Below are 19219 nucleotides of genomic sequence, written 5' to 3'. Positions count from 1 at the left end.
CATCTGTTTAAAGCTAACCGTTTGGAACTGGAGATTCTGTTCAGATTGGTCTGCCTAGGTTAAATTATCAAAAAATATTTATTTAAATGTAATGCATGAAGTGAAAATTATTCTCAGATCCTGTACAATTCACTTGCTTTATAAAGGCAGAGATAATATGTGACAATTAGTCTTACTATGCTTGTTTTGCTTCCCTTTGCTCAAAATTCTGAAATTACATACTTTTTCGCTCGTTATAATTTTGGGTATGGTTAGTGAAAGTAAAGAGATGTGGTATGTTTGCCACTCGGGTAACTATCCACCAGAGTACAAATGATGTGAATGTAACAACTAAATTAAAAAACAGATCCTGCTTCCACACTTCTCTTACAATTAAGGATCCGAGAACACTCAACTCTACTTTCTGATAAAGATCATGTCAACTAACTATATCCGCAAAATTTGACTTGCTTGTGGATCTTGCCTTGCTGATCATTTTTGAAAAACGCAAAATATTGGTAAAAATCGTCATCACAGGGCAATAACTCTAATTAGAAGTCGACTGACGATTTCGACCATCATACTTATTCATAGTTCTTGGTTTGCTGATCATTTTTGCAACTTAAAGTTTCTTCTATCTATCTTTTATAGTTTTCAGGAAAAAAGGCAAAAATGAACAAAAAAAATGGTAAAATTTGTCATTTTAGGGCAATAACTCCTTTAAAAAGTCGCCTGACATTTTTGTCTTCAACGAAAAATAGGTAAAGCTCAACATTCCAAACATTTTTGCCCTGTCAAATTTTCTCTATTTATAATGGTTTTCAAAATAAAAGACAAAACTTGCATTTTATCCCTATGTTCTATTTTTAGCCATTTCAGCCACCTTGGCTGGCAGGCTTGGTCATCAGACATATTTTTTTAAACTAGATACCCCAATGATTAAATTGGCCAAGTTTGGTTAAATTTGGTCCAGTAGTTTCAGAGGGGAAGATTTTTGTAAAAGTTAACAGACGACGACAATGGCCTATGGACGCCAAGTGATGAGAAATGGGCCAGGTGAGCTAAAAAATGGTCTTCATAAGCTAAGAGGAGACATAGGATCTGCATTTCAATAAGTTTGTTGATGTAAGCAACTTTAATTGGGTAATTGGAAACTGGTCTGTTTAATGGTGGATACAATTTTGAATACCACGATACTAACACCATATATTTGCCAGGCAATTTCAGGGAACTGCCATAATTTCATCTTTCTGAGGACATCTAAAAGATGAGGCCAATAATAAGGTGAAATTAATACAAGACTTTTTTTCAGAGAATTTTTTTTTTCTAGAATAGAAAACCTCTCCATCTTTTAAAAATGCAGTAGTAAAATATACTACTATATAATCTATGTGTTGCTCTGATTGAACTATGTCCCATTAATAACATTCTCCTTATTACCTATGAATTATGTTTTGTGCAAGTACAGAGATTTATCATAATCCAACAAGAATGTGAATATAATGGATTATGTATCCCACTAATAGCCACAGTAAACATTACTACAGTTCTCAACCGAAACATTATGACAAACATACATACATCTTTGTAGCAAATTTTTATCTTGTCTATTTGTTCCTCATTTCTATTAGCCATAACAAATAAAGAGACATTTGGATACAGGCCAGGTCATAAAAAGTATATACAATGTACCTCAATTACACCTTCTGCTAGTAAACATATTTGTAAAACATCTGGTTCCACACTAAGTTATCAAGCGAATAGATGAAGGATAATATTGTCATACCTGGAATGGTTCACAAATGTGTAAACAATCATTTATTCTCTGCACAGCCATAATATTACAATTTAGACAAAACATGCATCAAAACAATTGCTGTTTGCTTAATGCCCAGTGGAAAATATTTTATGCTTGCTTTATTTAGGACAATTTCAGCCATGTTGACTGATTTGCAATTCTTGTCTTGCTGATCGTTTTTGCAATTAAAAGTTTCTCTCTATCTTGAACACATTTTTTACACTATATACCCCAATGATAATTGTGGCTAAGTTTGGTTAAATTTTGCCAAGTAGTTTCAAAGGAGAAGAATTTGGTAAAAGTTAAGGGAAGACGATGGACGAAGGACGCCAAGTGATGAGAAAAGTTCACTTGGCCCTATGGGCCTGGCGAACTAAAAATGAGAAATTTATGGAACCACAGAATTTCTAAATTTTGTTATCTACAAGAATATGGGTACATAGGAAACCAGCTGAGGTTTAAAATGTTGGATACAGTATGGATGGAGAGACTATTGTAGGCAGGGCATAAAATTGAAAACTTAACTAGTTGAAATTATATAAATCAACATGGTACAAAAAGAACAGCACAAAAAGGATTAAGTACTAACTTCAAAAGGAAATATAGTCAATTTTTACCAAAATGAACTTTATAAATCTTTTCTATACTGTTTAACTGATTGAAAAGTCATTCTTAGATGCAAGTGTTAGTGTAGCAGTAACATCTGCATAAAAATAACATCATTGATTGAAAGCTTATTTTTTTCGTTTTACTTAAAGAAGGAGGAATTGTTTATTTTGACTAGATTTCAAAAGAAGTGATGTAAAACATACTTTAAAGTGAAAAAATTGTATTGTTTTGTCTTCAAATATTATACTGTGGATTTATTAATTTTCGTGGATTGAGTAAAAATTGTATTTTCGTGCATATTTGATTTCATGAATAATGCCAAAGTCTACATACAAGCCTATAGCATTTTTTTTACTTCCTTAAACATTTAAATTCCTGGTTTACATTTACTCATAAAAACCACTAAAATTGGTATTCCACAAATGATAATGAATCCACTGTACTTTATCCAAAAAGTATCTCTTACAGTCATTGGGTAAAGTATATTTTTGAAATCTTATCAGTATTATTACTCAGAACTATGGAATTGTCAACAACCTATTCTATATAGGTAAATAAACTACCTATAGATATAGAATGATTCACCGAACAAACAATCTTATTTAGTATTAAAAATTCCTGACAGCTGAACTAAGAACATGACTAGCCAGAATCTTAAATTCACTTTTTAAATATTAAGTAACGTCTGCTTGCCAAAACATTCATATGTTTTACACAACATTGGAAATAAATAAATGCTTAATTTATGCATGAATGTCATAGTTATATTAATAGCAATGGGCTGAAGAATAATTTCTTTTCTGCCAAAAAAGAAGTATATAAGTGTATGAAAAATCAAATCAGAAACTATAGAGTGGACCAGTGTAACAGCTTGGACTTTAAACAATAATTAAGGTACCAAAGTTCAATGTCAATGTATTTGTTTTTTTTAAAGGCATTTTTATTTCATGTTTCAAATCACTTTCAAACTTTTGGTCTAAACTGTATAGTATGATGTTTATCACAGAAACAATTGACATACACACCAAAAAGGGTCCTTTAAAATAAAGTTGTCATATTAGTATACATAAAATCCAAGATAAATACTTCAAGAGAAACCTCCAGATCTATAACCCTCATTTTTGGGAATAGTTAAAGCTTTCAACAAAATAGAGTGTTTCTTCATTATAACTAATCACTGTATTGTTTATTCTTAATTGATGTCTTGAACCCTTCCAGTCTCTGAAATTAAGAACCTAATCAGTACATTGTGGTAGGTCTATCATACTGCACTACTTGTCACACATGACCAATTTACTAACATTGACAATTAAAGAAAGAAAGGAAAAAAAACTTCCTAACAGATGACTATATAATTATAAATCTGTCTAAAATGGTGTAATTTAATATCATTTACATGTGTCACAACTAAAGTTTGGACATTGTGATGTATATCTGTATAAAAATAAACGATGTATCATATAGGTATAAATTATTCTTTGTTGTATCACCTGTAAAGGTTTGTGCAGGTATCTTTGTTTACATTCGTCTTAAAAAAACAACAACAAAAATATTTGAATTATTGTAGATCAAAGGAAAACATTGGCAATGCACACAGTGTGCATTTGTTTACTTCATTGATGTCTGCAGGGTCTAACTTTCAAAGAGACCAATATTACACTAAACCCGAATAATCACTTTGATCGCTCCATAACCTCGAGAAATGGTAGTGGATAGAGGGCGCTAAATTATAAGAAAAACAGGGACTAATGCTTCACAGTCTGACTAAAGCCAGCCCCCATTATCCACTTGAGTTTGTGGATAGTGGGGCTTTTATCTTCATTTTTCATGCAAAATTTTTTTTTTTTTGCAAAGTATTTTGTGGTTTAGGATATATATTCTTAAAGTGCTTTTTGACAGAATCTCTTTTAAGATAAGATAAATTATTTGAAACATCCAGTCTGACTAAAGCCAGCCCCCACTATCCACAAATGCAAGTTCCACAAATTCAAGTGGATAGTTGGGGCTGGCTTTAGCCAGACTGGATGTTTTAAAGAGAACCAATAGTACACTAAAGCCACTTCAATTTTCACAAGGTACTTCCAGAGGATGATATTGCCAATACACGTTCTTACTTTTACTTCAAAGATATAATAAATTTTTCACATAATAATATTTTTTAGATAATCTGTTGTAACATTTTCTAAAACTGGCTCTCTTCTGCTCCTAGACCTCATTAACTGATATCCTGAACAAAGCATTAGATGAAATCTTAAAACAATATTGATTCCCTAGATTTCTAACCCACCCCCATTTATTTAAAGTCAAGTGATGGACATTCTTTGGACTGGAACTAATAAATCTCTAAAGTAAACTGACCAGTACTTACACACCCTTCAGTTAGAATATAGTCAAATATTTATTTTGGCACTGTAAATTGTATTTAAACACCATTTCATGACCTGTAGATATTCGGGACCATTCAACAACAATAATCAAATATATGTTTAGACAGAAAATAAATGGTTATCACTCAAGCAAGCAGAAATTGAAGGTTCAACATGATAAACTTTATGTATCAAAATGAAAAATAGAGAAAAGAAACATTGGCTGGGATTTGGTTTGTTAAATATTAACATAAACTTAAGACTATATTTATGTACAAAATTTCATTGTAACTGAGACCAAATAGAATTTCAGGTAAACATTCTGTCCAAAAGCACCTTTAAAATATATATCCTAAACAAAAAATACTTTGCAAACAATTTTGCATGAAAAATGAAGATAAAAGTTTTTGTGGCATTGAGTTAAAAATGATAATTCCCTAAAATTAATAAAAATCCTCAAGACCCTTCACCCCCTCCCCCTTCTTTTAAATGTACTTTCAGTTATAAAGATACATTTGAAAGGATATTTTTTACTTGTACAATGATATATTACTGCATTATTCAATATAAATTATTACTAAATACTTTTCTACATTTGAAATCAATTTTCTAAAGTTTAAGAAGGTAAAGTCAATTGAAATATTTCAAATTTGAGTAAACTTGATTAAATTACTAAAAATCATTAAAAAGTATATGGTGGTCAAAACATCAAAAACAATTACAACAAACCAGACAAAGTAAATCTTCAAACAATGAAAACAAACATGACAGAGACCTACCTTTACAAGTAGGGCCTACAGGTACATGTATTCAGCCTGTTATTAAATTAGCCGATCAAACACATTATGTTAATATCTTACACATACTACTGCTGAGAATATAGTCAATATACTATTGATCTGAACAAACATAACTGGAATGTTATGAATTCTATTGGTAAACAAAATTACCAAATATTGGCAAAGCAAACAAATATTTCATCAATTCAAAAAAATTCCGTATTTTAAATTGCACTAGCCTGTTTATTTGAGATGTATTTTTCTATTTTAACAAGAAACAATATCTGCTTCAAAGAGAATTGCAGTATTCATTAACATTTCTATCATATACTGAGATCATCACTGTCCAAAAGATTTGCTAATAACTAATTAAAAAATTGGCTATTTTTACTAACTTATCTTGAACATTCAAAATCTTGAACAGATATTTTGTGCACTTAGTTTATAGGTTTTCAGACAGAACTGGGCCACTGCAGTATGTTGGCATATTAAATCAACCCATACATGGTACATGTTTTCAACTATGCTCAGACTAATCAAAGTTATGTAATATCAAAAGTGGGATATTTTGGCATTGTATAAAACCTGATTAAATGCATCATGTTCCCTTATACCAAAATATTCAATATTTGTATGCTTAAAGTTTATCCCCTTTTTGTCATTGAAAATGATTTTGTTATTACCATAGAACACAGAAAATTTATAAATTATCTTAAAAACTTCCTTTTTATTCCTTACTCACATTATTGTGACCATGTGACGGAACAGCTGAAAAGCTATGTTCAAAAACAAAAGGTATGACATTTCAAATGGGAGATATAAAAATAAGGAGATGTGGTATGACTGCCAATGAGACCAATATCCTTAAAAGTTCAAATGAAGTGGATGTAAACAATTATAGGCAACCATACGTACAATAAGAAACTAGAGGCTCTCATTAGCCTGTGTCGCTCACCTGTATTTACTGATGCTTTGGAAATCATGTAAAATAAGGTTAAAATCATAATTAATAGTATTAGATATTAGATATTATAATGATATCGAAGATAATAACAAAAAACTGCAAAATTTCTGTAAACTTACTAACTCAGGGGCAGCAACCCAACAACGGGTTGTCAGATTTGTCTGAAAATTTCAGGGCAGATAGAGCTAAATCTGATGAACATTTTTGACGGTTGTCAGATTTGTCTGAAAATTTCAGGGCAGATAGATCTTGACCTGATAATCAATTTTACCCTATGTCAGATTTACTCTAAATGCTTTAGTTTCAGAGATATAAGCCAAAATCTACATTTTACCCCTATGTTCTATTTTAAGCCATGGCGGCCGTCTTGGTTGGTTGGCGGGGTCATCGGACACATTTTTTAAACTAGATACCCAAATAATGATTGTGGCCAAGTTTGGTTAAATTTGGCCCAGTGGTTTCAGAGGAGAAGATTTTTGTAAAAAGCTAACGACGACGACGACGACAAGTGATGAGAAAAGCTCACTTGGCCCTTCGGGCCAGGTGAGCTAAAAACCCATACCATATAGTCGGCTATAAAAAACCCAGACATTAAAAAATTCATTTGAGAAAACTTATAGCCGAATTCATATAAACAAAAGAATTTACGAAAAACAATTACGACAGACACGAACCAATGACAACCACTGAACTATAGGCTCCTGACTAAGGAAAGCCACATAAAGAATGTGGGGAGGAGGGTGGGGTTAAACAAGTTTGAAAGCGCCAACCCTCCCCTAACCAGGGACAGTCAGGTATAACAGTACAACATAAGAAATAAATGGGAAATGTCTCCATGGGACACAGATGATGCCCCTGCTCTAGAACGGTAAAAGTGACACCACCAAAATTTGAACTTGATCTGTGTTTTGTGGTAATTATCATTGTGCATAAGTTTCATAACATTTGGCTGAGGCAAAATAAAGTTAGAGAACAGAAACGAGTATTTCAGCAATTTTTCCATTTGTAAAGGGGCATAACTCTAAAACAGTAAAAGTGACACCACAAAATTTCAAACTTGATCTGTGTTTTGTTGTATTTAGCATTGTGTATAAGTTTCATAACATTTGGTTGAGGCAAACTTAAGTTAGAGAATGGAAACGCAAAATTCAGCAATTTTTCCATTTGTAAAGGGGCATAACTCTAGAACCGTAAAAGTGACGCCACCAAAATTCAAATTTGATCTGTGTTTTGTGGTAGTAAGCATAGTGTATAAGTTTCATAACATTTGGTTGAGGCAAACTTAAGTTAGAGAATGGAAACGCAAAATTCAGCAATTTTTCCATTTGTAAAGGGGCATAACTCTAGAACCGTAAAAGTGACGCCACCAAAATTCAAATTTGATCTGTGTTTTGTGGTAGTAAGCATAGTGTATAAGTTTCATAACATTTGGTTGAGGCAAACAAAAAGTTAGAGAACAGGAACCAATTTTGGGAAGTACGGACGGACGTACAGACGGACAAGGGTAAAACTTAATGCCCCCTCCGGTACGGCGGGGGCATAAAAACTATAAAAATCAGTTGAAAACGAAGAAAAGGTACTATTCCTAAATTTTTTACCATGTAGTTACAGTAGTTAACTGGCACTTCTTTGTGGTATTATTGAATAGTCATGCTAGTTTTATTGTGTTGCATCTTTGATAACACCTGACTAATTGGTCCAAACTTGAGTGTAATGAGTGTCAGTTTTCACACTATGGAACAAATACTGTTCATCATGTTTTAAGAGAAAGAATTAAAGAGCAATATCTAACACTTTATTTTTATTACATACATAGTTCATATTCTATTATATTATAACCAGGAAGTGAAAAAAATGTTATATAGCATGTGTTGACTAATTCTCTAACAAAATATATAACTACATAATGTTCTTTGATTTAAAAAATAAAGAGTACTGTAGGTGTAAATTGGTACTTGTATCTCACTTATAAAATATTACACCCACAAACAACATCAGAATCTAATAAAAGTTAAAGAGGTCTAAATACTTGTAATTTCAGAGAACAAATGGATTTTTTGTATTAAAATAAGTAGCAATTTGGAATCAAAGAACATTTTTGATGGGATTGGATTTTTGAGGTTATTTTTAACAGATGTCAAGAATTTCTTACAAGTTATTACTGGGTGTTGGCTGCAGTGTATGATCTGTAATCATGTTGCATATTATATATACATTTTATAGATAAAAAGCTGTGATTGAAAACCTATGCATTTTATCACACTGAGATATTTACAATCGGTAAAAAATTACCATCTAATTTTTCTACATTTATCATTAATATAAATATGGCTTTTAGAGATTTTTGAAATTTGTCATAAAAATTCCAAGGAAAAGCTGGCTTTCTATTAGGAATCAAATACTAAAGATATAAGAATAAACAATACTCATTCAGTCTAATAGGTTTTCCTTAAAAGGCTTTCTAAATGCTACAATTTTCGCTTCAATTTCTAAAATGAGACAACAGACAATTCAAAATATCTCATTTACTTGAAAAAGATATTTCAAAATACCAAAATAGGAATTTGTAAATACTTTTACTACAATTTCCAATTTATCAAAAGCATTTTAACACCAATGTCCATGAATGCTAAATACAGAAAGTAATCAGTGGAAAATGCACATTTTTACATGTAAATCTTACATGAAGCATGACTGAGACAAGATTTTTCCTTCACACAATATGATCATAGACAGTAATTTTGATGGTCACTTCAAAGACTTTTGGACAGGTTTACTCAAGGACAGAGGTTTGCAGAGTTTGAAAACTTATCTCATATTATTACCCTCAAAAGTAGACCATCAGTCTGAAATAATTCTTAAGCGACCAATTGAAATCAGGGTTTTTATATATAGGTAACAGTTCTTTTGAAACCGAAGACATCATGATTTGTATCAGTGAGTACAAAGTGCAAAGATTGATCGGCTCAAAGGCAGTATAGGATGACATGTCTTCTTAGTGCAAAGACTGATCGGCTCAAAGGCAGGGAAGAGTGAAATGTTTTCTTATAGTATGTTACCTTGTAAGCTAGGACATTGAAAACTAGACTCAGTTTGATATTAAAATGTCATTTCTTGTCTTGATATGCATCTAATATTTGCCCCTGGACATTAAGCAGCCATTAATCAATCAATCAATAGTGCTATACTTTCTGTATATCAAAAAGCCCTTGTATAAACTTTGAGGAGACATATTGAAATTCAAAATTTCCTGTTCTCCTTCCTGATAAAACACAGATTGATTGATTGTTGTTTGATTAACGTCCAGTGACAAATATTTCATGCATGGTTAGGACAAGGACAGCTTTGAAAAACCTAACTTATCTCATTTATTTATTTATTTGTTTTTATCCTGCAATGTGCACAAGATGTTAAGCAAATATCAATCAATCAATGTTTCCATTTCCTCATTCCTAAATTATGCAGTAATTGTTAGTCATATATTTGAAAGAATATTAAAGTGCACCTGTTCTCTGCAAATTAACTTTACATATAATGATGCATTTTACACCTACAATGACTAGATAAGTTCTGACTGTATGTGTGAGATGATTAAGGAGACAGGGGTATAAACTGAGGTATTATCAACTCATTTCTCTCTGTTTTTAGGGTGGGTGTGGTATATTTTTACATTTAAGAGGAAAGTTTTATAAAAGTAAAGATGTTTGTATTAACAATATAACAGACAAGAAACATGCATCATTGGATAACTATTTATGTAATAACTCTTTTAAGATGTCTAAAGATGCCTTCAGAAGTGTTTTATGTGAAAAAAGGAGGAAAATGTTTTCTATACTCAGTCTGTAGCAATGAGATAACAATTAAGTTCACTGTGAGACTGACTTGTGCAATAAACATCACCTCTTTTTCATGTTATGCCATATTGTCTTTTTACAAAGGTATCTGTTTTTCTTCACTTGAGATTTTTTATTGCCCTCTTTATTTTCCTAATATTTTTATATGGATCATCATGGTTCATGCCAAACATAAAGACATGGCATGACCAGGGTTCTGAAACTGTCATAAAATATCACTCAGTACTCGTACCTTGTCCTTCGTTTTCTAAACAGCAAATCCAGTATTTTTGATTGGTTGAATTCTGAGTCTGAGTAGGATAATCATACTATACATTTTTATGACCCCAAGGCCAGAATTAACAGGGGAACATCATTATTACAATGTATAAAGCAAAATATTAAGAGCCATAGTGTCTGCCGTTCAAATGACACCAATTGAGAAACAGATCCCACTTTTCCCAATTTCCTCAACCATCAAGGTAGCAAAATATTTTCAATCTCACCACCTGCTATAACATATCTCCCCAAAAGTAGGGAACAATACTTTTCATGGGAATGAATATTTAGATCCTATTTTAATACTGTGACAATTTGAATTTTCAGAAAAGAATTATATATATGACATCAGCATTTTGATAAACAGTATGACAGTAAATTTAGTAAAACACTTTATAAAGTGCCTTCTGGTGATTATGAAAGGTGTCAGTTTCTGTCACTAATAACATGGATACTGTGAAAATTACATGTTTTTGTAAGATTGTAGGTTTCATCTTACATAAAAAAAGGTAATTTGATAACTTTGACAGCTGTGTATCTACCTTAATGTGTATTGAATTTGGAAAGAAATGTACACAAATGTATTTATGTGGCAAAACTAAAAATTTGGCATGAGACAGTTATTGACTAAAAATTGCATGTTGTTGAATAATGTTTGAGTCATTCCTTAAATTAAACTTATAACCTCCAATTTCGATTTAAATTTACTGAATACAAAGCAGTCGTAAGAACATAATCCTCTCTTGCTATACTACCCTTACATGTCACATGCACGGTAGAGAAAGCAGAAAATACCAATTTTGAAGTCTTTGGTTAGACCCCCGATGACCTCCAGCACTCAAGCTGAGCACAATACCATAAGTCCAACAAGGAGGTTTTTTTCAGTGACTTGATTTTAAGTTTTCTCTTCACCTACTGCAGTTCCTTAAAAGTCTGACCCAATTACAATTTGTTTCATCAAACTAAACTGTTCAACTGGTCAGAAATTATTACCTTACCATTCAAATGACAATATTACAATACATATGTGTAGATAAAATCATCATAGATAACAGGATTAAAAATTTGTAGGCCAGACTAGCGTTTCCTCTACAAAAAACTCATCAATCAGGCACAATCAAAAAAGGTAAAAGGCCAAATAAAGATGGAGTGTTAAGGACACAAAATCCCGAAAGGTTTTGCCAAATACAGCTATTAAGGTAATCTATTCCTTCCTGGGATAGAATTTTAACTAACCCTTTCGTGGAGTTAAATTCTTGCACGATTGTAGTAAGCTTTATTATACCACTTTGCACTTTAATGACTTGACTGTGGTTTTTCAACAGCAGTAAGTTAAAATGTCTGACAAGTTGAACTGTTTGATTTGATGTAACACACTGCAATTGGGTCAGAATTTTGAAAGAACTGCAATAGGTGGAAACACATTTAATCTTCTCAAGTCACAGTACATGGATCTGGTGAATTGTTTGTCTTACTGCACATTTTTTTGTACTTGAGAAGAGAATTTAGATGAAACTGAGATTGATCACTTGCTCACATCAATCAAATTTGTTGTCTTATTCTTGTAATTTTCTGTCTTATCCTAAGACTTAATTGAATACAATAATGCATGATTGTTAAATTGTTATTTCATTGTTAATAGTAAAATCGCATTATAATGCTTTCTAAACTTCATGAAAACCCCAAAAAATCAAAGATAGCAGCTGGTACCAGGTGAGAATTTAAGGAAGTTAGAGAAACCAGGTGTGAAAAGAGCAGAGCACTTGTGCTTAATAACAAGAATACCTATACATGTGTCCCACTTGCACTATCACATTCCCATGTTCGGTGAATTACACTTGACTTGATTATTAACATGAATAAAAAGTTTCAGGTTGATGTGAACACAAACTAGTCCCTATACCAAAACTTTAATCAAATACCAGATATACAGACCGGAAAACATAATAACCTACTATTGTAGTTTTTCATAAATAAAAGTTACTACAATACTTTTTTAGTTTCCCTGTATTCAAGCTTAAAATCATCCAAATGTGATAATGATCTGTTAATTTGTCATTTTTTCCATTGACTGGAAATGATGTCATGGATGAAGTATTATCTATGTTTATTTCATAGACTCATTCTGATCTAATCTCTCAGTTTTTACAGTACATCTTTAATAATACGATTGACATTGATGGGAGGTGCTGATACATATTTCTCTTATCTTCATGATTTCACTAAAAATCAGTAAGAAATTTACCTTCTTTACATTTTTTGTGTCAGATTGCATGCCAAATATCTATCCCTATGGAATTGTTTATCTCTGATAATTATGTATTGTAAAAAAAAAACCCATCAAAGATACCAACCAGGCTTATAATTCTGCACCCCAGACATGCATTTTGTCTACAAGACTCATCAGTGACGCTGGAATCAAAAAAGTTAAAAGGCCAAATAAAGTACAAAGTTGAAAAGTATTAAGGACCCAAAATTCTGTAATACAGCTAAGGTAATCTTTTCCTGGGGGTAGAAAATCTTTAAATTCTTCACATGTGTTTATAAATAAGACCATATCAATGATAATTCATTTTGAATAGACAAAGTTACATATATGTACATGCCAATTTGTAGGTTATAGTGTCTTAATTTTGGTTTGGGTTACATCTTCAATTTTTTTTTATGAAAGTAGATATGTGTAAGATATCACTGAAAATATAGAAAATACTACATGCATCGAGGAAATTTCGTCCACTTGATCTCTTGCTCAGTTGCTAATTGAAGGTTAAGTAAAGACAGTCTTTCAAAAGTAAAACATTTTTGAAACAAAAATTCAACAAAATCTGGAAAAGTATGACCACATTTAATATCACACAAAGTTAAAATAAAAGTTGTCCCTTAGAAGTAACAATTTTAAGTCAATGCTCTTGACATACAGTAATTTTACCTATCTGTTATTGATATACAAATATATAATTTGTTGTGCTTAATCCTGCGATAAGTTTCAGTAATACCAGACTGAGTGACAACACCAGTATTTTCTTTTAATCAATGTTATCTATACTTCCAGATAATATTCACCATATATAGTAGCAAATGTAAAGTGAGAAATACCTGGTGAATGAGGCTGATAGGAGATTAATGGGTAATTAATAGCTGTGACCCGTTTCCTTTTCAATGAACTTACTAAAAATAAAATATGATTACTCTGGTAATACCTTTTGTAGGAGGTTTGATAAGTTAAAATAGTCATTTGAATAGTTTGCCATCTCCATTTTAAGTGGTCTTGTGGTAGGATGTCAATTTCCTGTGCTGGCTGCGTTTCTGGGTTAAACCAAAGACTTTTAATTATCCTCAATTACTGCTTCTTCATCAAGCATGGGAGCAAGAGCAAAGACTATATGGCCTCTTGTAGACAGTTACCTAGTGAGCAAGCAAGTAAAAAATCTGACTTAGCATGCCAGTATAACTAAGCAGGGTATATACATATCTCATTAACATGTTCCTGTCCTGAGTATGCAGGTAATAATTGGTCATTAAGTAGCCATCAATCAATCAATCATATCTTATTCCTCATTATTTTCCCTTTTCTTATCCAGAAACAACCCATCCTCAGATTTCAGTTTTAGAGACTGAAGATTCAAGTTTCATTGTTATGCCAATGTGGCTTCTGACATAGTGATACAATCTGAAATTGCAAATCACAAAGCAGTTCTTTGTAAGAAAAAGGTGTATTCCCTGATGTATTTCCAGTTGATGGCCTAAATAAGTTATGAGCAGTTTATCAGACGCAAATACATGATTGTAAGACAAAAGAATTGCTTGAGAAAAGGGATAATATTTTTTATATCTGATGCTTGAGATAACCATAGATTTACTAACATTTCAAGGGACACAAACACATGAAACAATGAAGCACAATTCTTCTGTTATTCATGGTTACAAGAGCAATTATTTGCAATTTTTTCATATTAGTAGTGTTTCAAAGTTTATTTCTTGAAGAATAAATAAACTTGAACAAAATGGGTAGCAGTTCTCGTTTTGAGAAATGAGAATGTTATATTACATCCCAAAAAAAGAATATGGTCATGTGCCAAAAGTTGACCTAAAATTGCATCTTTGTAAATACATTGACTATGTTTTCTACACTTTATTAAAGTTGAATTTAATTTTCTGGATTTTTTAAAACTAAATGAATTATGCTTTCTATAAAAACTAACTCCAACCCTGTATCGTCCAATCAGGAGTTGTACAAGATTTTATTCTGAATACCATCTTGGTGTAAAAATGAGATGATTAAATGTAAAACAATAATTGGGCTCTTGTGACCTCATAATGAGGAGAATATATTTCACCATCATCTATCAGATTGTATAAGGCAAAAGGTGAGCTGCTATATTTTGATACCTTGATTTTTCTTTAAAGGGGCACTAGCTGTCAAATTCATGTTCACTGATTTGACTCAAATTCTCATATTTGATTTATAACCATGTAAAACATTTATCCAAATTATATAAAGTCTAGAATAAACAACTTACAGGGCATGAGCTTCGTTTCGTGTGTATTTTAGTCTTGACGCCATCTAATTAACTATTGAGTTGACCTCTGAAGACCTCCCTCCAATGGTCATATAAGCAATATAAACATAAATATAGATATAAATAGAAACGAACTCCTGCAATTGGATTTTTCTAGGTTTGTTTAATTTCATATTATAGATTAAACATATATGTTAATCATCATTTTTACCTGGATAAGAACGATTTTTTGTGGATCGAATCAGTCATTCAAATGATTTACCTTTGTTTCACTTTCAATGTTGACATTCTTTTCCTTTAAATAACCAACCATGCACACAGCATGCATTATCCATCTCTAGGTAAGGGGTTAAATTGAAGTTCACATGAATACGGATTCAATGAGGTCGAATTATTCACTTGCAAGTGAATAATTCATCATCAATGTTTCTTACCTTAATTTGGCAAAATTGAACCATACTGGCTGCTAAAAGCCAATTATTATTTCACTATTGCACTTTCATTAATGATTGAACAAAAAAATCATACTTTAGATTTTTTATATATCTCGTAGCTAGTGCCCCTTTAACAATATTTTGAAAGAGCAAATACAATATGTGAGCTGAATCTTACACTGGGTAAAATAATTATCTACACCATCATAAAACACCCATCCTCTAGATATTTCTTCTCTATCTATCAACAATGCAAACAAAATATGTTTGCTTATAATTTAGTATTTAATGGGAATTGTGCTTACTGACAGAGGATAAATATACATTTTGTACACCTGGGCAAAAATACAGAAAAATTTCATATCATTACTGTCAAAATACATCTCAAGTCTTTAAGTTTAGGTCACAACTTACTGGGTTTGACCTCAGATAATATCTTTATATCTACTTTCCCCTGATTTTATTAAATTCATAGTATTGTCCTGTTAAATAAAACGTGTCTCATCAACAAGTACCTGTAACAGAAAGATGTACATCAATTGTTTCTTAAGCCATTAATTTCAGAAACTTCAAAAGACTTTTTTCTAAGTACCAGTATTAAAACGTCATAAAAATTAAATTGCCAGCTAATTAGTGTAAAAAGCCTCATTTGGCATATATTTTAAAAACTTCATGTAATGAATATCTGTACTTAGTTTCAAGATGATTTGAACATAGCTCTATGGTCAACTACCTTCAACTAAAACTTTTACTGTTAACAGGAAACGAATAAAAAAGACCCACACACAGAAAAATATAATCAAAGGCGGGGATAAATCAGTCCGCTTCAAATTTTTTTTGTAAAAAAGACCTTATTCTGTTACAGCAAACTTACTTTTTTAAATCAATTATGAAATCATATAAACATGTTAAAGCTAAAATGATTATGTATGAATTTCAAGTGGATGAGATAAAATTGTGAAAATGTCAACTATTATCTTGCTGTTATTGTTCTTTGATTATGTTGGTTTCATGAAAGACACCAGTTTCTCACTATGAATTCATTAAAGACATCAGTTACAACATTGAATTTTAAAGAAAACCATTGATCACACAGACAAATTCTCATAAAATTATGGACTCAACTGTTACAGTTGAGGTAATGTATCGTCTTAGTTACCTTGGTACATTTAACTATAACAGTTGTAGACTCTGCCAATCTCACTGACACCAGAAAAACATGCCTAATTCCCTATTCTGTGAAAATAGTCCCAGGCAAGAAAAAACTTTGAGTGAAAAAAGGACAGAAAGAATAAAAATTCTCATTTTTATCATTAGTGAAAGTTTGAAATACATCAAATAAAGCTAACTGAAGTCAGATAGGAATAAGTTTACATCAGTATAAATATAAGGATGACTGGCATGATTGCAAATGAGAAAACATCCATCAGAAATGAAAACAACCACTGGTATATGGTACTGTAATGCCTTCAACAATGAGCAAAACCCATACAGTATAGTAGAGGCTATAAAAGGCCCCAGCAGAATAAAATGTGAAACAATTCAAAAGAGAAACAGCCAAATTCATGCTTAAGACATTGAATGAAAACAATTATAACAGAAAGCATTCCAACTGCAACCACTATATTACAGGCTGAAGAATTTGGACATGCACATAAAGAATATGTCTGAGTTAAACATGTTAGTGAGCACTCAACACCCCTAACCTGGGAAAGTGGTGTAACAGCACAAACTGCAAAAAAAACATCGGAAAGGGTTGGATTCATCAGATTGGTTATAAACACAGAAAACAACTGGACTCATCAGATTGGTTATAAACACAAAAACAACTAACAGAAAAGACAAAGAACACAAAGTATCAATTTAACAGTACTCACAGTAACTCACAGTTACTTGCAGTTACTCAGGGCTTAGCTCAAAGCACTTTACAAAATTATCAAAAAGTACATCAATCTTAAAATGTTATTAAGGCTCAGATGAGTGGTATATATTCATGTTCTTATTCTTATTCTTATTCATGAAACAGTAACCCCCAACAACACAATAAAACCATGAGGTCAACTTGAGTCCAATGTATACTTCAAATGATAGACAAGTGTCCATTTCTATATTCCATGCTTAAAATCTCCACTAGTCTAAATAAATTGTAAATGATTCAAATGAGACTACCAAATATTGGTCATCAACATTCAAAATGTCAACAACAGGTTAATTTTCTGTCAAATTTTTTTTTTAAATAAGTCTATCAGAATGGCTACACTCAAAACCACTTCACACATGTGATGTGAAGCAAAAATTTTCCGTCATATTAAATATAATAGATAATGGTTATTTTTATTGTAAACATAATTTTCCTACTTTAGATGACAATAGCCCTGCGGCCATGTATTCTTTATGTGTTATAAAATGGGTATAAACATTTCAAATATTTTAAACATCTCAAAATAGAAACCCAAAATGTAATACCATCTGGAATAAAACATATATTTTTCTAAAACAATTTACATATCAAATTTCTATATTTTTTAACATTTATTTATTATCATTGAAAAATTCAAAATAGCAGAAAAAAACAAAAATTAATTAACAAATTTTCTTACCTTTGCTTTAATGAGCAATGGTCCTAGTAATATGCAATCAAAATCTTTGCGTTGCTCTTCTGAAGATATATCACATATTATATGAGTACATTCATTACAATGACTGATAATAAATTAACCGTAAGCTTGTTGTTATTAATATTTACACAAGAAAAATGGATTGTAATAATATAGTCTGACTTCTAAATAAATTAAAATGTTTTTAATCGTCTGTCTGGCCTAAATTTAATCCAAAGAAAATATTATGTGTTCAACTTGTCAGATGCTATTTATGCAATGGTACATTAAGGTCAATTCTTTTCATAACGCTGTAGTCAACTGCAATTAAATGTGCATTAAAAAAAGTTTCTAATGTTTCTTGTATTGTGAGATTAATGATGTCATATAATGAATGTGCCAAAGTCTGACTATAAAATTATGCAAGGACACATAAAACAATTACTGCAGTCATAATCTATATGCATTTGGTGTGTCAGAGAAAGAACACTTAAAACCTTAAAATCCATGTTCATGAGTTATCATAATACTTTTTTCATCAGATCTTTTATTTTCATGTCCAACATGATGGATGCCTCTAATGGAGCAGGAACAGCTTTCCTTCCACAGTCAACATGAGTTTCATCTTAAGCTTTTGTTTGGGATTGTTTTTTTCTCTATATCTGCTTAATTCTATATGGACAACCCAGTATTGTCTTTCAACTTTTTTTCATTTTAGCAGTTGGTGTTGTTTGTTTTTTCTTCAACTTAAGATTTTTTTATTGTCCCTTGGTTTATTTTTTTTCTCTCAAAGAAGAAGAGAATCTCTGTCAATTAGAGAAATAAGACCTCTTTTAAAATACTGGATTTGACTGTGGGATGGGATGACCTTATCAATATCAATAAATGTAATTATGTATACAAATTTGTCTTTAATTTCTCAAATTAGCGGTTCTAATGGTACCTGAATAGGGTTTGACAAAATTAGTGTCAGGCACAAAAATGTGAAACTATTTAATTGAAATTCACAAATAGTTTAAACTTAAAAATGAGCTGTGTATAGATAGCTGACACTTAATATT

At 31.4% G+C, this 19219-nt stretch overlaps 1 protein-coding gene across 2 annotated transcripts in view; it reads right to left on the bottom strand.

Annotated features, from left to right (window-relative positions):
• LOC127739261 (dystroglycan 1-like) overlaps window positions 1-18405 on the bottom strand; it is a 70217-nt gene extending 51812 nt beyond the window's left edge. Inside the window, exon 1 of one of the 2 annotated variants that reach the window (XM_052250918.1) lies at window positions 18162-18405. The gene's annotated coding sequence lies outside the window, so the exon portion shown is untranslated. Of the gene's footprint in view, window positions 1-5531; window positions 5613-18161 lie in introns of those variants that run through there. The other variant, XM_052250908.1, reaches the window with a different exon arrangement.
• Between the last annotated feature and the right edge of the window lie 814 nt (window positions 18406-19219).

The sequence above is a fragment of the Mytilus californianus genome, unplaced genomic scaffold, assembly GCF_021869535.1.
Source record: "Mytilus californianus isolate M0D057914Y unplaced genomic scaffold, xbMytCali1.0.p SCAF_1, whole genome shotgun sequence".
In the NCBI taxonomy this organism is placed as follows: Eukaryota; Metazoa; Mollusca; class Bivalvia; order Mytilida; family Mytilidae; genus Mytilus; species Mytilus californianus.
The sequence above is the reverse complement of the archived record's forward strand: the minus strand, read 5'-3'. Positions and strand labels throughout refer to the sequence as shown.